Source organism: Camelus bactrianus, chromosome 5, assembly GCF_048773025.1.
Source record: "Camelus bactrianus isolate YW-2024 breed Bactrian camel chromosome 5, ASM4877302v1, whole genome shotgun sequence".
Taxonomy (NCBI): domain Eukaryota; kingdom Metazoa; phylum Chordata; class Mammalia; order Artiodactyla; family Camelidae; genus Camelus; species Camelus bactrianus.
In genome coordinates, this window is record NC_133543.1 from 2,833,000 (window position 1) to 2,849,295 (window position 16,296).

A 16,296-nucleotide genomic window follows, 5' to 3' on the forward strand; every position below is an offset into this window, starting at 1 on the left:
TTCTCCTGCAACCCGTTCCCTTTGTGCTAGATGAACGAACGTCTCTCCACATGCTCAGTTCTGAGAGATAAGTGTGTGTGAAAGCCGTCCTTCACCTAGCTTGTTGGGAACACAAAGTTTCTTTTCACTTGCGAACTCCACTCCATACATATATATGGGGAGGTTCTATCTCCAACTCTGTTTTACAGTGAAAACTGCAGGAACTTCAAACCGGCACTAGGAAACAGACTGAGAAACCAGAGTAAAAGTTTCTCCTGCAACCCGTTCCCTTTGTGCAAGATGAACGAACGTCTCTTCACATGCTCAGTTCTGAGAGATAAGTGTGTGTGAAAGCCGTCCTTCACCTAGCTTGTTGGGAACACAAAGTTTCTTTTCACTTGCAAACTCCACTCCATACATATATATATTTATGTATTAGCTCCATCTCGGTTTTACAGTGAAAACTGCAGGAACTTCAAACCGGCACTAGGAAACAGACTGAGAAACCAGAGTAAAAGTTTCTCCTGCAACCCGTTCCCTTTGTGCTAGATGAACGAACGTCTCTCCACATGCTCAGTTCTGAGAGATATGTGTGTGTGAAAGCCGTCCTTCACCTAGCTTGTTGGGAACACAAAGATTCTTTTCACTTCCAAACTCCACTCCATACATATATATGGGGAGGTACAAGCTCCAACTCGGTTTTACAGTGAAAACTGCAGGAACTTCAAAGCGGCACTAGGAAACAGACTGAGAAACCAGAGTAAAACTTTCTCCTGCAACCCGTTCCCTTTGTGCTAGATGAACGAACGTCTCTCCACATGCTCTGTTCTGAGAGATAAGTGTGTGTGAAAGCCGTCCTTCAACTAGCTTGTTGGGAACACAAAATTTCTTTTCACTTGCAAAATCCACTCCATACATATATATGGGGAGGTACTAGCTCCAACTCGGTTTTACAGTGAAAACTGCAGGAACTTCAAACCGGCACTAGGAAACAGAATGAGAAACCAGAGTAATAGTTTCTCCTGCAACCCGTTCCCTTTGTGCTACATGAATGAACGTCTCTCCACATGCTCAGTTCCGAGAGATAATTGTGTGTGAAAGCCGTTCTTCACCTAGCTTGTTGGGAACACAAAGATTCTTTTCACTTGCAAACTCCACTCCATACATATATATGGGGAGGTACTAGCTCCAACTCGGTTTTACAGTGAAAACTGCAGGAACTTCAAACCGGCAGTAGGAAACAGACTGAGAAACCAGAGTAAATGTTTCTCCTGCAACCCGTTCCCTTTGTGCTAGATGAACGAACGTCTCTCCACATGCTCATTTCTGAGAGATAAGTGTGTGTGAAAGCCGTCCTTCACCTAGCTTGTTGGGAACACAAAGTTTCATTTCACTTGCAAACTGCACTCCATACATATTTATGGGGTGGTACTATCTCCAACTCGATTTTAAAGTGAAAACTGCAGGAACATCAAAACGGCACTAGGGAACAGACTGAGAAACCAGAGTAAAAGTTTCTCCTGCAACCCGTTCCCTTTGTGCAAGATGAACGAACGTCTCTTCACATGCTCAGTTCTGAGAGATAAGTGTGTGTGAAAGCCGTCCTTCACCTAGCTTGTTGGGAACACAAAGTTTCTTTTCACTTGCAAACTCCACTCCATACATATATATTTTTAGTTATTAGCTCCATCTCGGTTTTACAGTGAAAACTGCAGGAACTTCAAACCGGCACTAGGAAACAGACTGAGAAACCAGAGTAAAAGTTTCTCCTGCAACCCGTTCCATTTTTGTTAGATGAACGAACGTCTCTCCAAATGCTCAGTTCTGAGAGATAAGTGTGTGTGAAAGCCGTCCTTCACCTAGCTTGTTGGGAACACAAAGTTTCTTTTCACTTGCAAACTGCACTCCATACATATTTATGGGGTGGTACTATCTCCAACTCGATTTTAAAGTGAAAACTGCAGGAACATCAAAACGGCACTAGGGAACAGACTGAGAAACCAGAGTAAAAGTTTCTCCTGCAACCCGTTCCCTTTGTGCAAGATGAACGAACGTCTCTTCACATGCTCAGTTCTGAGAGATAAGTGTGTGTGAAAGCCGTCCTTCAACTAGCTTGTTGGGAACACAAAGTTTCTTTTCACTTGCAAACTCCACTCCATACATATATATTTTTAGTTATTAGCTCCATCTCGGTTTTACAGTGAAAACTGCAGGAACTTCAAACCGGCACTAGGAAACAGACTGAGAAACCAGAGTAAAAGTTTCTCCTGCAACCCGTTCCATTTTTGCTAGATGAATGAACGTCTCTCCAAATGCTCAGTTCTGAGAGATAAGTGTGTGTGAAAGCCGTACTTCACCTAGCTTGTTGGGAACACAAAGTTTCTTTTCACTTGCAAAATCCACTCCATACATATATATGGTGAGGTACTAGCTCCAACTCGGTTTTACAGTGAAAACTGCAGGAACGTCAAGCCGGCACTAGGAAACAGACTGAGAAACCAGAGTAAAAGTTTCTCCTGCAACCCGTTCCCTTTGTGCTAGATGAACGAACGTCTCTCCACATGCTCAGTTCTGAGAGATAAGTGTGTGTGAAAGCCATCCTTCTACTAACTTGTTGGGAACACAAAGTTTCTTTTAACTTGCAAACTCCATTCCATACATATATATGGGGAGGTAATAGCTCCAACTCTGTTTTACAGTGAAAACTGCAGGAAATTCAATCCGGCACTAGGAAACAGACTGAGAAAACAGAGTAAAAGTTTCTCCTGCAAACCGTTCCCTTTGTGCTAGATGAACGAACGTCTCTCCACATGCTCACTTCTGAGAGATAAGTGTGTGTGAAAGCCGTCCTTCACCTAGCTTGTTGGGAACACAAAGATTCTTTTCACTTGCAAACTCCACTCCACAAATATATATGGGGAGGTACTCGCTCCAACTCTGTTTTACAGTGAAAACTGCAGGAACGTCAAACCGGCACTAGGAAACAGACTGAGAAACCAGAGTAATAGTTTTCCTTCAATCCGTTCCCTTTGTGCTAGATGAACGAACGTCTCTCCACATGCTCAGTTCTGAGAGATAAGTGCGTGTGAAAGCCGTCCTTCACCTAGCTTGTTGGGAACACAAAGTTTCTTTTCACTTGCAAACTCCATTCCATACATATATATGGGGAGGTACTAGCTCCAACTCTGTTTTACAGTGAAAACTGCAGGAACTTCAAACCGGCACTAGGAAACAGACTGAGAAACCAGAGTAAAAGTTTCTCCTGCAACCCGTTCCCTTTGTGCAAGATGAACGAACGTCTCTTCACATGCTCAGTTCTGAGAGATAAGTGTGTGTGAAAGCCGTCCTTCACCTAGCTTGTTGGGAACACAAAGTTTCTTTTCACTTGCAAACTCCACTCCATACATATATATATTTATGTATTAGCTCCATCTCGGTTTTACAGTGAAAACTGCAGGAACTTCAAACCGGCACTAGGAAACAGACTGAGAAACCAGAGTAAAAGTTTCTCCTGCAACCCGTTCCCTTTGTGCTAGATGAACGAACGTCTCTCCACATGCTCAGTTCTGAGAGATATGTGTGTGTGAAAGCCGTCCTTCACCTAGCTTGTTGGGAACACAAAGATTCTTTTCACTTCCAAACTCCACTCCATACATATATATGGGGAGGTACAAGCTCCAACTCGGTTTTACAGTGAAAACTGCAGGAACTTCAAACCGGCACTAGGAAACAGACTGAGAAACCAGAGTAAAACTTTCTCCTGCAACCCGTTCCCTTTGTGCTAGATGAACGAACGTCTCTCCACATGCTCTGTTCTGAGAGATAAGTGTGTGTGAAAGCCGTCCTTCAACTAGCTTGTTGGGAACACAAAATTTCTTTTCACTTGCAAAATCCACTCCATACATATATATGGGGATGTACTAGCTCCAACTCGGTTTTACAGTGAAAACTGCAGGAACTTCAAACCGGCACTAGGAAACAGACTGAGAAACCAGAGTAAAAGTTTCTCCTGCAACCCGTTCCCTTTGTGCTACATGAATGAACGTCTCTCCACATGCTCAGTTCCGAGAGATAATTGTGTGTGAAAGCCGTTCTTCACCTAGCTTGTTGGGAACACAAAGATTCTTTTCACTTGCAAACTCCACTCCATACATATATATGGGGAGGTACTAGCTCCAACTCGGTTTTACAGTGAAAACTGCAGGAACTTCAAACCGGCAGTAGGAAACAGACTGAGAAACCAGAGTAAATGTTTCTCCTGCAACCCGTTCCCTTTGTGCTAGATGAACGAACGTCTCTCCACATGCTCATTTCTGAGAGATAAGTGTGTGTGAAAGCCGTCCTTCACCTAGCTTGTTGGGAACACAAAGTTTCATTTCACTTGCAAACTGCACTCCATACATATTTATGGGGTGGTACTATCTCCAACTCGATTTTAAAGTGAAAACTGCAGGAACATCAAAACGGCACTAGGGAACACACTGAGAAACCAGAGTAAAAGTTTCTCCTGCAACCCGTTCCCTTTGTGCAAGATGAACGAACGTCTCTTCAAATGCTCAGTTCTGAGAGATAAGTGTGTGTGAAAGCCGTCCTTCACCTAGCTTGTTGGGAACACAAAGTTTCTTTTCACTTGCAAACTCCACTCCATACATATATATTTTTAGTTATTAGCTCCATCTCGGTTTTACAGTGAAAACTGCAGGAACTTCAAACCGGCACTAGGAAACAGACTGAGAAACCAGAGTAAAAGTTTCTCCTGCAACCCGTTCCATTTTTGCTAGATGAACGAACGTCTCTCCAAATGCTCAGTTCTGAGAGATAAGTGTGTGTGAAAGCCGTCCTTCACCTAGCTTGTTGGGAACACAAAGTTTCTTTTCACTTGCAAACTGCACTCCATACATATTTATGGGGTGGTACTATCTCCAACTCGATTTTAAAGTGAAAACTGCAGGAACATCAAAACGGCACTAGGGAACAGACTGAGAAACCAGAGTAAAAGTTTCTCCTGCAACCCGTTCCCTTTGTGCAAGATGAACGAACATCTCTTCACATGCTCAGTTCTGAGAGATAAGTGTGTGTGAAAGCCGTCCTTCACCTAGCTTGTTGGGAACACAAAGTTTCTTTTCACTTGCAAACTCCACTCCATACATATATATTTTTAGTTATTAGCTCCATCTCGGTTTTACAGTGAAAACTGCAGGAACTTCAAACCGGCACTAGGAAACAGACTGAGAAACCAGAGTAAAAGTTTCTCCTGCAACCCGTTCCATTTTTGCTAGATGAATGAACGTCTCTCCAAATGCTCAGTTCTGAGAGATAAGTGTGTGTGAAAGCCGTCCTTCACCTAGCTTGTTGGGAACACAAAGTTTCTTTTCACTTGCAAAATCCACTCCATACATGTATATGGTGAGGTACTAGCTCCAACTCGGTTTTACAGTGAAAACTGCAGGAACGTCAAGCCGGCACTAGGAAACAGACTGAGAAACCAGAGTAAAAGTTTCTCCTGCAACCCGTTCCCTTTGTGCTAGATGAACGAACGTCTCTCCACATGCTCAGTTCTGAGAGATAAGTGTGTGTGAAAGCCATCCTTCTACTAACTTGTTGGGAACACAAAGTTTCTTTTAACTTGCAAACTCCATTCCATACATATATATGGGGAGGTAATAGCTCCAACTCTGTTTTACAGTGAAAACTGCAGGAAATTCAATCCGGCACTAGGAAACAGACTGAGAATACAGAGTAAAAGTTTCTCCTGCAAACCGTTCCCTTTGTGCTAGATGAACGAACGTCTCTCCACATGCTCACTTCTGAGAGATAAGTGTGTGTGAAAGCCGTCCTTCACCTAGCTTGTTGGGAACACAAAGATTCTTTTCACTTGCAAACTCCACTCCACAAATATATATGGGGAGGTACTCGCTCCAACTCTGTTTTACAGTGAAAACTGCAGGAACGTCAAACCGGCACTAGGAAACAGACTTAGAAACCAGAGTAATAGTTTTCCTTCAATCCGTTCCCTTTGTGCTAGATGAACGAACGTCTCTCCACATGCTCAGTTCTGAGAGATAAGTGCGTGTGAAAGCCGTCCTTCACCTAGCTTGTTGGGAACACAAAGTTTCTTTTCACTTGCAAACTCCATTCCATACATATATATGGGGAGGTACTAGCTCCAACTCGGTTTTACAGTGAAAACTGCAGGAACTTCAAACCGGCACTAGGAAACAGACTGAGAAACCAGAGTAAAAGTTTCCCTGCAACCCTTTCCCTTTGTGCTAGATGAACTTACGTCTCTCCACATGCTCTGTTGGGAGAGATAAGTGTGTGTGAAAGCCGTCATTCAACTATCTTGTTGGGAACACAAAGTTTCTTTTCACTTGCAAACTCCACTCCATACATATATATGGGGAGGTACTAGCTCCAACTCTGTTTTACAGTGAAAACTGCAGGAACTTCAAACCGGCACTAGGAAACAGACTGAGAAACCAGAGTAAAAGTTTCTCCTGCAACCCGTTCCCTTTGTGCTACATGAATGAACGTGTCTCCACATGCTCAGTTCCGAGAGATAATTGTGTGTGAAAGCCGTTCTTCACCTAGCTTGTTGGGAACACAAAGATTCTTTTCACTTGCAAACTCCACTCCATACATATATATGGGGAGGTACTAGCTCCAACTCGGTTTTACAGTGAAAACTGCAGGAACTTCAAACCGGCAGTAGGAAACAGACTGAGAATCCAGAGTAAATGTTTCTCCTGCAAACCGTTCCCTTTGTGCTAGATGAACGAACGTCTCTCCACATGCTCATTTCTGAGAGATAAGTGTGTGTGAAAGCCGTCCTTCACCTAGCTTGTTGGGAACACAAAGTTTCATTTCACTTGCAAACTGCACTCCATACATATTTATGGGGTGGTACTATCTCCAACTCGATTTTAAAGTGAAAACTGCAGGAACATCAAAACGGCACTAGGGAACAGACTGAGAAACCAGAGTAAAAGTTTCTCCTGCAACCCGTTCCCTTTGTGCAAGATGAACGAACGTCTCTTCACATGCTCAGTTCTGAGAGATAAGTGTGTGTGAAAGCCGTCCTTCACCTAGCTTGTTGGGAACACAAAGTTTCTTTTCACTTGCAAACTCCACTCCATACATATATATTTTTAGTTATTAGCTCCATCTCGGTTTTACAGTGAAAACTGCAGGAACTTCAAACCGGCACTAGGAAACAGACTGAGAAACCAGAGTAAAAGTTTCTCCTGCAACCCGTTCCATTTTTGCTAGATGAACGAACGTCTCTCCAAATGCTCAGTTCTGAGAGATAAGTGTGTGTGAAAGCCGTCCTTCACCTAGCTTGTTGGGAACACAAAGTTTCTTTTCACTTGCAAACTGCACTCCATACATATTTATGGGGTGGTACTATCTCCAACTCGATTTTAAAGTGAAAACTGCAGGAACATCAAAACGGCACTAGGGAACAGACTGAGAAACCAGAGTAAAAGTTTCTCCTGCAACCCGTTCCCTTTGTGCAAGATGAACGAACGTCTCTTCACATGCTCAGTTCTGAGAGATAAGTGTGTGTGAAAGCCGTCCTTCACCTAGCTTGTTGGGAACACAAAGTTTCTTTTCACTTGCAAACTCCACTCCATACATATATATTTTTAGTTATTAGCTCCATCTCGGTTTTACAGTGAAAACTGCAGGAACTTCAAACCGGCACTAGGAAACAGACTGAGAAACCAGAGTAAAAGTTTCTCCTGCAACCCGTTCCATTTTTGCTAGATGAACGAACGTCTCTCCAAATGCTCAGTTCTGAGAGATAAGTGTGTGTGAAAGCCGTCCTTCACCTAGCTTGTTGGGAACACAAAGTTTCTTTTCACTTGCAAAATCCACTCCATATATATATATGGTGAGGTACTAGCTCCAACTCGGTTTTACAGTGAAAACTGCAGGAACGTCAAGCCGGCACTAGGAAACAGACTGAGAAACCAGAGTAAAAGTTTCTCCTGCAACCCGTTCCCTTTGTGCTAGATGAACGAACGTCTCTCCACATGCTCAGTTCTGAGAGATAAGTGTGTGTGAAAGCCATCCTTCTACTAACTTGTTGGGAACACAAAGTTTCTTTTAACTTGCAAACTCCATTCCATACATATATATGGGGAGGTAATAGCTCCAACACTGTTTTACAGTGAAAACTGCAGGAAATTCAATCCGACACTAGGAAACAGACTGAGAAAACAGAGTAAAAGTTTCTCCTGCAAACCGTTCCCTTTGTGCTAGATGAACGAACGTCTCTCCACATGCTCACTTCTGAGAGATAAGTGTGTGTGAAAGCCGTCCTTCACCTAGCTTGTTGGGAACACAAAGATTCTTTTCACTTGCAAACTCCACTCCACAAATATATATAGGGGAGGTACTCGCTCCAACTCTGTTTTACAGTGAAAACTGCAGGAACGTCAAACCGGCACTAGGAAACAGACTGAGAAACCAGAGTAAAAGTTTCTCCTGCAACCCGTTCCCTTAGAGCTAGATGAACGAACGTCTCTCCACATGCTCAGTTCTGAGAGATATGTGTGTGTGAAAGCCGTCCTTCACCTTGCTTCTTGGGAACACAAAGATTCTTTTCACTTCCAAACTCAACTCCATACATATATATTGGGAGGTACTAGCTCCAACTCGGTTTTACAGTGAAAACTGCAGGAACTTCAAACCGGCACTAGGAAACAAACTGAGAAACCAGAGTAAAAGTTTCCCTGCAACCCTTTCCCTTTGTGCTAGATGAACTTACGTCTCTCCACATGCTCTGTTGGGAGAGATAAGTGTGTGTGAAAGCCGTCATTCAACTATCTTGTTGGGAACACAAAGTTTCTTTTCACTTGCAAACTCCACTCCATACATATATATGGGGAGGTACTAGCTCCAACTCTGTTTTACAGTGAAAACTGCAGGAACTTCAAACCGGCACTAGGAAACAGACTGAGAAACCAGAGTAAAAGTTTCTCCTGCAACCCGTTCCCTTTGTGCTACATGAACGAACGTCTCTCCACATGCTCAGTTCTGAGAGATAATTGTGTGTGAAAGCCGTCCTTCACCTAGCTTGTTGGGAACACAAAGATTCTTTTCACTTGCAAACTCCACTCCACAAATATATATGGGGAGGTACTCGCTCCAACTCTGTTTTACAGTGAAAACTGCAGGAACGTCAAACCGGCACTAGGAAACAGACTGAGAAACCAGAGTAATAGTTTTCCTTCAACCCGTTCCCTTAGAGCTAGATGAACGAACGTCTCTCCACATGCTCAGTTCTGAGAGATATGTGAGTGTGAAAGCCGTCCTTCACCTTGCTTCTTGGGAACACAAAGATTCTTTTCACTTCCAAACTCAACTCCATACATATATATTGGGAGGTACTAGCTTCAACTCGGTTTTACAGTGAAAACTGCAGGAACTTCAAACCGGCACTAGGAAACAGACTGAGAAACCAGAGTAAAAGTTTCCCTGCAACCCTTTCCCTTTGTGCTAGATGAACTTACGTCTCTCCACATGCTCTGTTGGGAGAGATAAGTGTGTGTGAAAGCCGTCATTCAACTATCTTGTTGGGAACACAAAGTTTCTTTTCACTTGCAAACTCCACTCCATACATATATATGGGGAGGTACTAGCTCCAACTCTGTTTTACAGTGAAAACTGCAGGAACTTCAAACCGGCACTAGGAAACAGACTGAGAAACCAGAGTAAAAGTTTCTCCTGCAACCCGTTCCCTTTGTGCTACATGAATGAACGTGTCTCCACATGCTCAGTTCCGAGAGATAATTGTGTGTGAAAGCCGTTCTTCACCTAGCTTGTTGGGAACACAAAGATTCTTTTCACTTGCAAACTCCACTCCATACATATATATGGGGAGGTACTAGCTCCAACTCGGTTTTACAGTGAAAACTGCAGGAACTTCAAACCGGCAGTAGGAAACAGACTGAGAAACCAGAGTAAATGTTTCTCCTGCAAACCGTTCCCTTTGTGCTAGATGAACGAACGTCTCTCCACATGCTCATTTCTGAGAGATAAGTGTGTGTGAAAGCCGTCCTTCACCTAGCTTGTTGGGAACACAAAGTTTCATTTCACTTGCAAACTGCACTCCATACATATTTATGGGGTGGTACTATCTCCAACTCGATTTTAAAGTGAAAACTGCAGGAACATCAAAACGGCACTAGGCAACAGACTGAGAAACCAGAGTAAAAGTTTCTCCTGCAACCCGTTCCCTTTGTGCAAGATGAACGAACGTCTCTTCACATGCTCAGTTCTGAGAGATAAGTGTGTGTGAAAGCCGTCCTTCACCTAGCTTGTTGGGAACACAAAGTTTCTTTTCACTTGCAAACTCCACTCCATACATATATATTTTTAGTTATTAGCTCCATCTCGGTTTTACAGTGAAAACTGCAGGAACTTCAAACCGGCACTAGGAAACAGACTGAGAAACCAGAGTAAAAGTTTCTCCTGCAACCCGTTCCATTTTTGCTAGATGAACGAACGTCTCTCCAAATGCTCAGTTCTGAGAGATAAGTGTGTGTGAAAGCCGTCCTTCACCTAGCTTGTTGGGAACACAAAGTTTCTTTTCACTTGCAAACTGCACTCCATACATATTTATGGGGTGGTACTATCTCCAACTCGATTTTAAAGTGAAAACTGCAGGAACATCAAAACGGCACTAGGGAACAGACTGAGAAACCAGAGTAAAAGTTTCTCCTGCAACCCGTTCCCTTTGTGCAAGATGAACGAACGTCTCTTCACATGCTCAGTTCTGAGAGATAAGTGTGTGTGAAAGCCGTCCTTCACCTAGCTTGTTGGGAACACAAAGTTTCTTTTCACTTGCAAACTCCACTCCATACATATATATTTTTAGTTATTAGCTCCATCTCGGTTTTACAGTGAAAACTGCAGGAACTTCAAACCGGCACTAGGAAACAGACTGAGAAACCAGAGTAAAAGTTTCTCCTGCAACCCGTTCCATTTTTGCTAGATGAACGAACGTCTCTCCAAATGCTCAGTTCTGAGAGATAAGTGTGTGTGAAAGCCGTCCTTCACCTAGCTTGTTTGGAACACAAAGTTTCTTTTCACTTGCAAAATCCACTCCATATATATATATGGTGAGGTACTAGCTCCAACTCGGTTTTACAGTGAAAACTGCAGGAACGTCAAGCCGGCACTAGGAAACAGACTGAGAAACCAGAGTAAAAGTTTCTCCTGCAACCCGTTCCCTTTGTGCTAGATGAACGAACGTCTCTCCACATGCTCAGTTCTGAGAGATAAGTGTGTGTGAAAGCCATCCTTCTACTAACTTGTTGGGAACACAAAGTTTCTTTTAACTTGCAAACTCCATTCCATACATATATATGGGGAGGTAATAGCTCCAACTCTGTTTTACAGTGAAAACTGCAGGAAATTCAATCCGACACTAGGAAACAGACTGAGAAAACAGAGTAAAAGTTTCTCCTGCAAACCGTTCCCTTTGTGCTAGATGAACGAACGTCTCTCCACATGCTCACTTCTGAGAGATAAGTGTGTGTGAAAGCCGTCCTTCACCTAGCTTGTTGGGAACACAAAGATTCTTTTCACTTGCAAACTCCACTCCACAAATATATATAGGGGAGGTACTCGCTCCAACTCTGTTTTACAGTGAAAACTGCAGGAACGTCAAACCGGCACTAGGAAACAGACTGAGAAACCAGAGTAAAAGTTTCTCCTGCAACCCGTTCCCTTAGAGCTAGATGAACGAACGTCTCTCCACATGCTCAGTTCTGAGAGATATGTGTGTGTGAAAGCCGTCCTTCACCTTGCTTCTTGGGAACACAAAGATTCTTTTCACTTCCAAACTCAACTCCATACATATATATTGGGAGGTACTAGCTCCAACTCGGTTTTACAGTGAAAACTGCAGGAACTTCAAACCGGCACTAGGAAACAAACTGAGAAACCAGAGTAAAAGTTTCCCTGCAACCCTTTCCCTTTGTGCTAGATGAACTTACGTCTCTCCACATGCTCTGTTGGGAGAGATAAGTGTGTGTGAAAGCCGTCATTCAACTATCTTGTTGGGAACACAAAGTTTCTTTTCACTTGCAAACTCCACTCCATACATATATATGGGGAGGTACTAGCTCCAACTCTGTTTTACAGTGAAAACTGCAGGAACTTCAAACCGGCACTAGGAAACAGACTGAGAAACCAGAGTAAAAGTTTCTCCTGCAACCCGTTCCCTTTGTGCTACATGAACGAACGTCTCTCCACATGCTCAGTTCTGAGAGATAATTGTGTGTGAAAGCCGTCCTTCACCTAGCTTGTTGGGAACACAAAGATTCTTTTCACTTGCAAACTCCACTCCACAAATATATATGGGGAGGTACTCGCTCCAACTCTGTTTTACAGTGAAAACTGCAGGAACGTCAAACCGGCACTAGGAAACAGACTGAGAAACCAGAGTAATAGTTTTCCTTCAACCCGTTCCCTTAGAGCTAGATGAACGAACGTCTCTCCACATGCTCAGTTCTGAGAGATATGTGTGTGTGAAAGCCGTCCTTCACCTTGCTTCTTGGGAACACAAAGATTCTTTTCACTTCCAAACTCAACTCCATACATATATATTGGGAGGTACTAGCTTCAACTCGGTTTTACAGTGAAAACTGCAGGAACTTCAAACCGGCACTAGGAAACAGACTGAGAAACCAGAGTAAAAGTTTCCCTGCAACCCTTTCCCTTTGTGCTAGATGAACTTACGTCTCTCCACATGCTCTGTTGGGAGAGATAAGTGTGTGTGAAAGCCGTCATTCAACTATCTTGTTGGGAACACAAAGTTTCTTTTCACTTGCAAACTCCACTCCATACATATATATTTTTAGTTATTAGCTCCATCTCGGTTTTACAGTGAAAACTGCAGGAACTTCAAACCGGCACTAGGAAACAGACTGAGAAACCAGAGTAAAAGTTTCTCCTGCAACCCGTTCCCTTTGTGCTAGATGAACGTACGTCTCTCCACATGCTCAGTTCTGAGAGATAAGTGTGTGTGAAAGCAATCCTTCAACTAACTTGTTGGGAACACAAAGTTTCTTTTAACTTGCAAACTCCATTCCATACATATATATGGGGAGGTAATAGCTCCAACACTGTTTTACAGTGAAAACTGCAGGAAATTCAATCCGGCACTAGGAATCAGACTGAGAAACCAGAGTAAAAGTTTCTCCTGCATCCCGTTCCCTTTGTGTTAGATGAACGAACGTCTCTCCACATGCTCAGTTCTGAGAGATAAGTGTGTGTGAAAGCCGTCCTTCACCTAGCTTGTTGGGAACACAAAGTTTTTTTTCACTTGCAAACTCCACTCCATACATATATATGGGGAGGTACTAGCTCCAACTCGGTTTTACAGTGAAAACTGCTGGAACGTCAAGCCGGCACTAGGAAACAGACTGAGAAACCAGAGTAATAGTTTCTCCTGCAACCCGTTCCCTTTGTGCTAGATGAACGAACGTCTCTCCACATGCTCAGTTCTGAGAGATAAGTGTGTGTGAAAGCCATCCTTCTACTAACTTGTTGGGAACACAAAGTTTCTTTTAACTTGCAAACTCCATTCCATACATATATATGGGGAGGTAATAGCTCCAACTCTGTTTTACAGTGAAAACTGCAGGAAATTCAATCCGGCACTAGGAAACAGACTGAGAAAACAGAGTAAAAGTTTCTCCTGCAAACCGTTCCCTTTGTGCTAGATGAACGAACGTCTCTCCACATGCTCACTTCTGAGAGATAAGTGTGTGTGAAAGCCGTCCTTCACCTAGCTTGTTGGGAACACAAAGATTCTTTTCACTTGCAAACTCCACTCCACAAATATATATGGGGAGGTACTCGCTCCAACTCTGTTTTACAGTGAAAACTGCAGGAACGTCAAACCGGCACTAGGAAACAGACTGAGAAACCAGAGTAATAGTTTTCCTTCAACCCGTTCCCTTTGTGCTAGATGAACGAACGTCTCTCCACATGCTCAGTTCTGAGAGATAATTGCGTGTGAAAGCCGTCCTTCACCTAGCTTGTTGGGAACACAAAGTTTCTTTTCACTTGCAAACTCCACTCCATACATATATATGGGGAGGTACTAGCTCCAACTCGGTTTTACAGTGAAAACTGCAGGAACTTCAAACCGGCACTAGGAAACAGACTGAGAAACCAGAGTAAAAGTTTCTCCTGCAACCCGTTCCCTTAGAGCTAGATGAACGAACGTCTCTCCACATGCTCAGTTCTGAGAGATATGTGTGTGTGAAAGCCGTCCTTCACCTTGCTTCTTGGGAACACAAAGATTCTTTTCACTTCCAAACTCAACTCCATACATATATATTGGGAGGTACTAGCTCCAACTCGGTTTTACAGTGAAAACTGCAGGAACTTCAAACCGGCACTAGGAAACAGACTGAGAAACCAGAGTAAAAGTTTCCCTGCAACCCTTTCCCTTTGTGCTAGATGAACTTACGTCTCTCCACATGCTCTGTTGGGAGAGATAAGTGTGTGTGAAAGCCGTCATTCAACTATCTTGTTGGGAACACAAAGTTTCTTTTCACTTGCAAACTCCACTCCATACATATATATGGGGAGGTACTAGCTCCAACTCTGTTTTACAGTGAAAACTGCAGGAACTTCAAACCGGCACTAGGAAACAGACTGAGAAACCAGAGTAAAAGTTTCTCCTGCAACCCGTTCCCTTTGTGCTACATGAACGAACGTCTCTCCACATGCTCAGTTCTGAGAGATAATTGTGTGTGAAAGCCGTCCTTCACCTAGCTTGTTGGGAACACAAAGATTCTTTTCACTTGCAAACTCCACTCCACAAATATATATGGGGAGGTACTCGCTCCAACTCTGTTTTACAGTGAAAACTGCAGGAACGTCAAACCGGCACTAGGAAACAGACTGAGAAACCAGAGTAATAGTTTTCCTTCAACCCGTTCCCTTAGAGCTAGATGAACGAACGTCTCTCCACATGCTCAGTTCTGAGAGATATGTGTGTGTGAAAGCCGTCCTTCACCTTGCTTCTTGGGAACACAAAGATTCTTTTCACTTCCAAACTCAACTCCATACATATATATTGGGAGGTACTAGCTTCAACTCGGTTTTACAGTGAAAACTGCAGGAACTTCAAACCGGCACTAGGAAACAGACTGAGAAACCAGAGTAAAAGTTTCCCTGCAACCCTTTCCCTTTGTGCTAGATGAACTTACGTCTCTCCACATGCTCTGTTGGGAGAGATAAGTGTGTGTGAAAGCCGTCATTCAACTATCTTGTTGGGAACACAAAGTTTCTTTTCACTTGCAAACTCCACTCCATACATATATATTTTTAGTTATTAGCTCCATCTCGGTTTTACAGTGAAAACTGCAGGAACTTCAAACCGGCACTAGGAAACAGACTGAGAAACCAGAGTAAAAGTTTCTCCTGCAACCCGTTCCCTTTGTGCTAGATGAACGTACGTCTCTCCACATGCTAAGTTCTGAGAGATAAGTGTGTGTGAAAGCCATCCTTCAACTAACTTGTTGGGAACACAAAGTTTCTTTTAACTTGCAAACTCCATTCCATACATATATATGGGGAGGTAATAGCTCCAACACTGTTTTACAGTGAAAACTGCAGGAACTTCAAACCGGCACTAGGAAACAGACTGAGAAACCAGAGTAAAAGTTTCCCTGCAACCCTTTCCCTTTGTGCTAGATGAACTTGCGTCTCTCCACATGCTCTGTTGGGAGAGATAAGTGTGTGTGAAAGCCGTCATTCAACTATCTTGTTGGGAACACAAAGTTTCTTTTCACTTGCAAACTCCACTCCATACATATATATGGGGAGGTACTAGCTCCAACTCTGTTTTACAGTGAAAACTGCAGGAACTTCAAACCGGCACTAGGAAACAGACTGAGAAACCAGAGTAAAAGTTTCCCTGAAACCCTTTCCCTTTGTGCTAGATGAACTTACGTCTCTCCACATGCTCTGTTGGGAGAGATAAGTGAGTGTGAAAGCCGTCATTCAACTATCTTGTTGGGAACACAAAGTTTCTTTTCACTTGCAAACTCCACTCCATACATATATATTTTTAGTTATTAGCTCCATCTCGGTTTTACAGTGAAAACTGCAGGAACTTCAAACCGGCACTAGGAAACAGACTGAGAAACCAGAGTAAAAGTTTCTCCTGCAACCCGTTCCCTTTGTGCTAGATGAACGTACGTCTCTCCACATGCTCAGTTCTGAGAGATAAGTGTGTGTGAAAGCCGTCCTTCACCTAGCTTGTTGGGAACACAAAGATTCTTT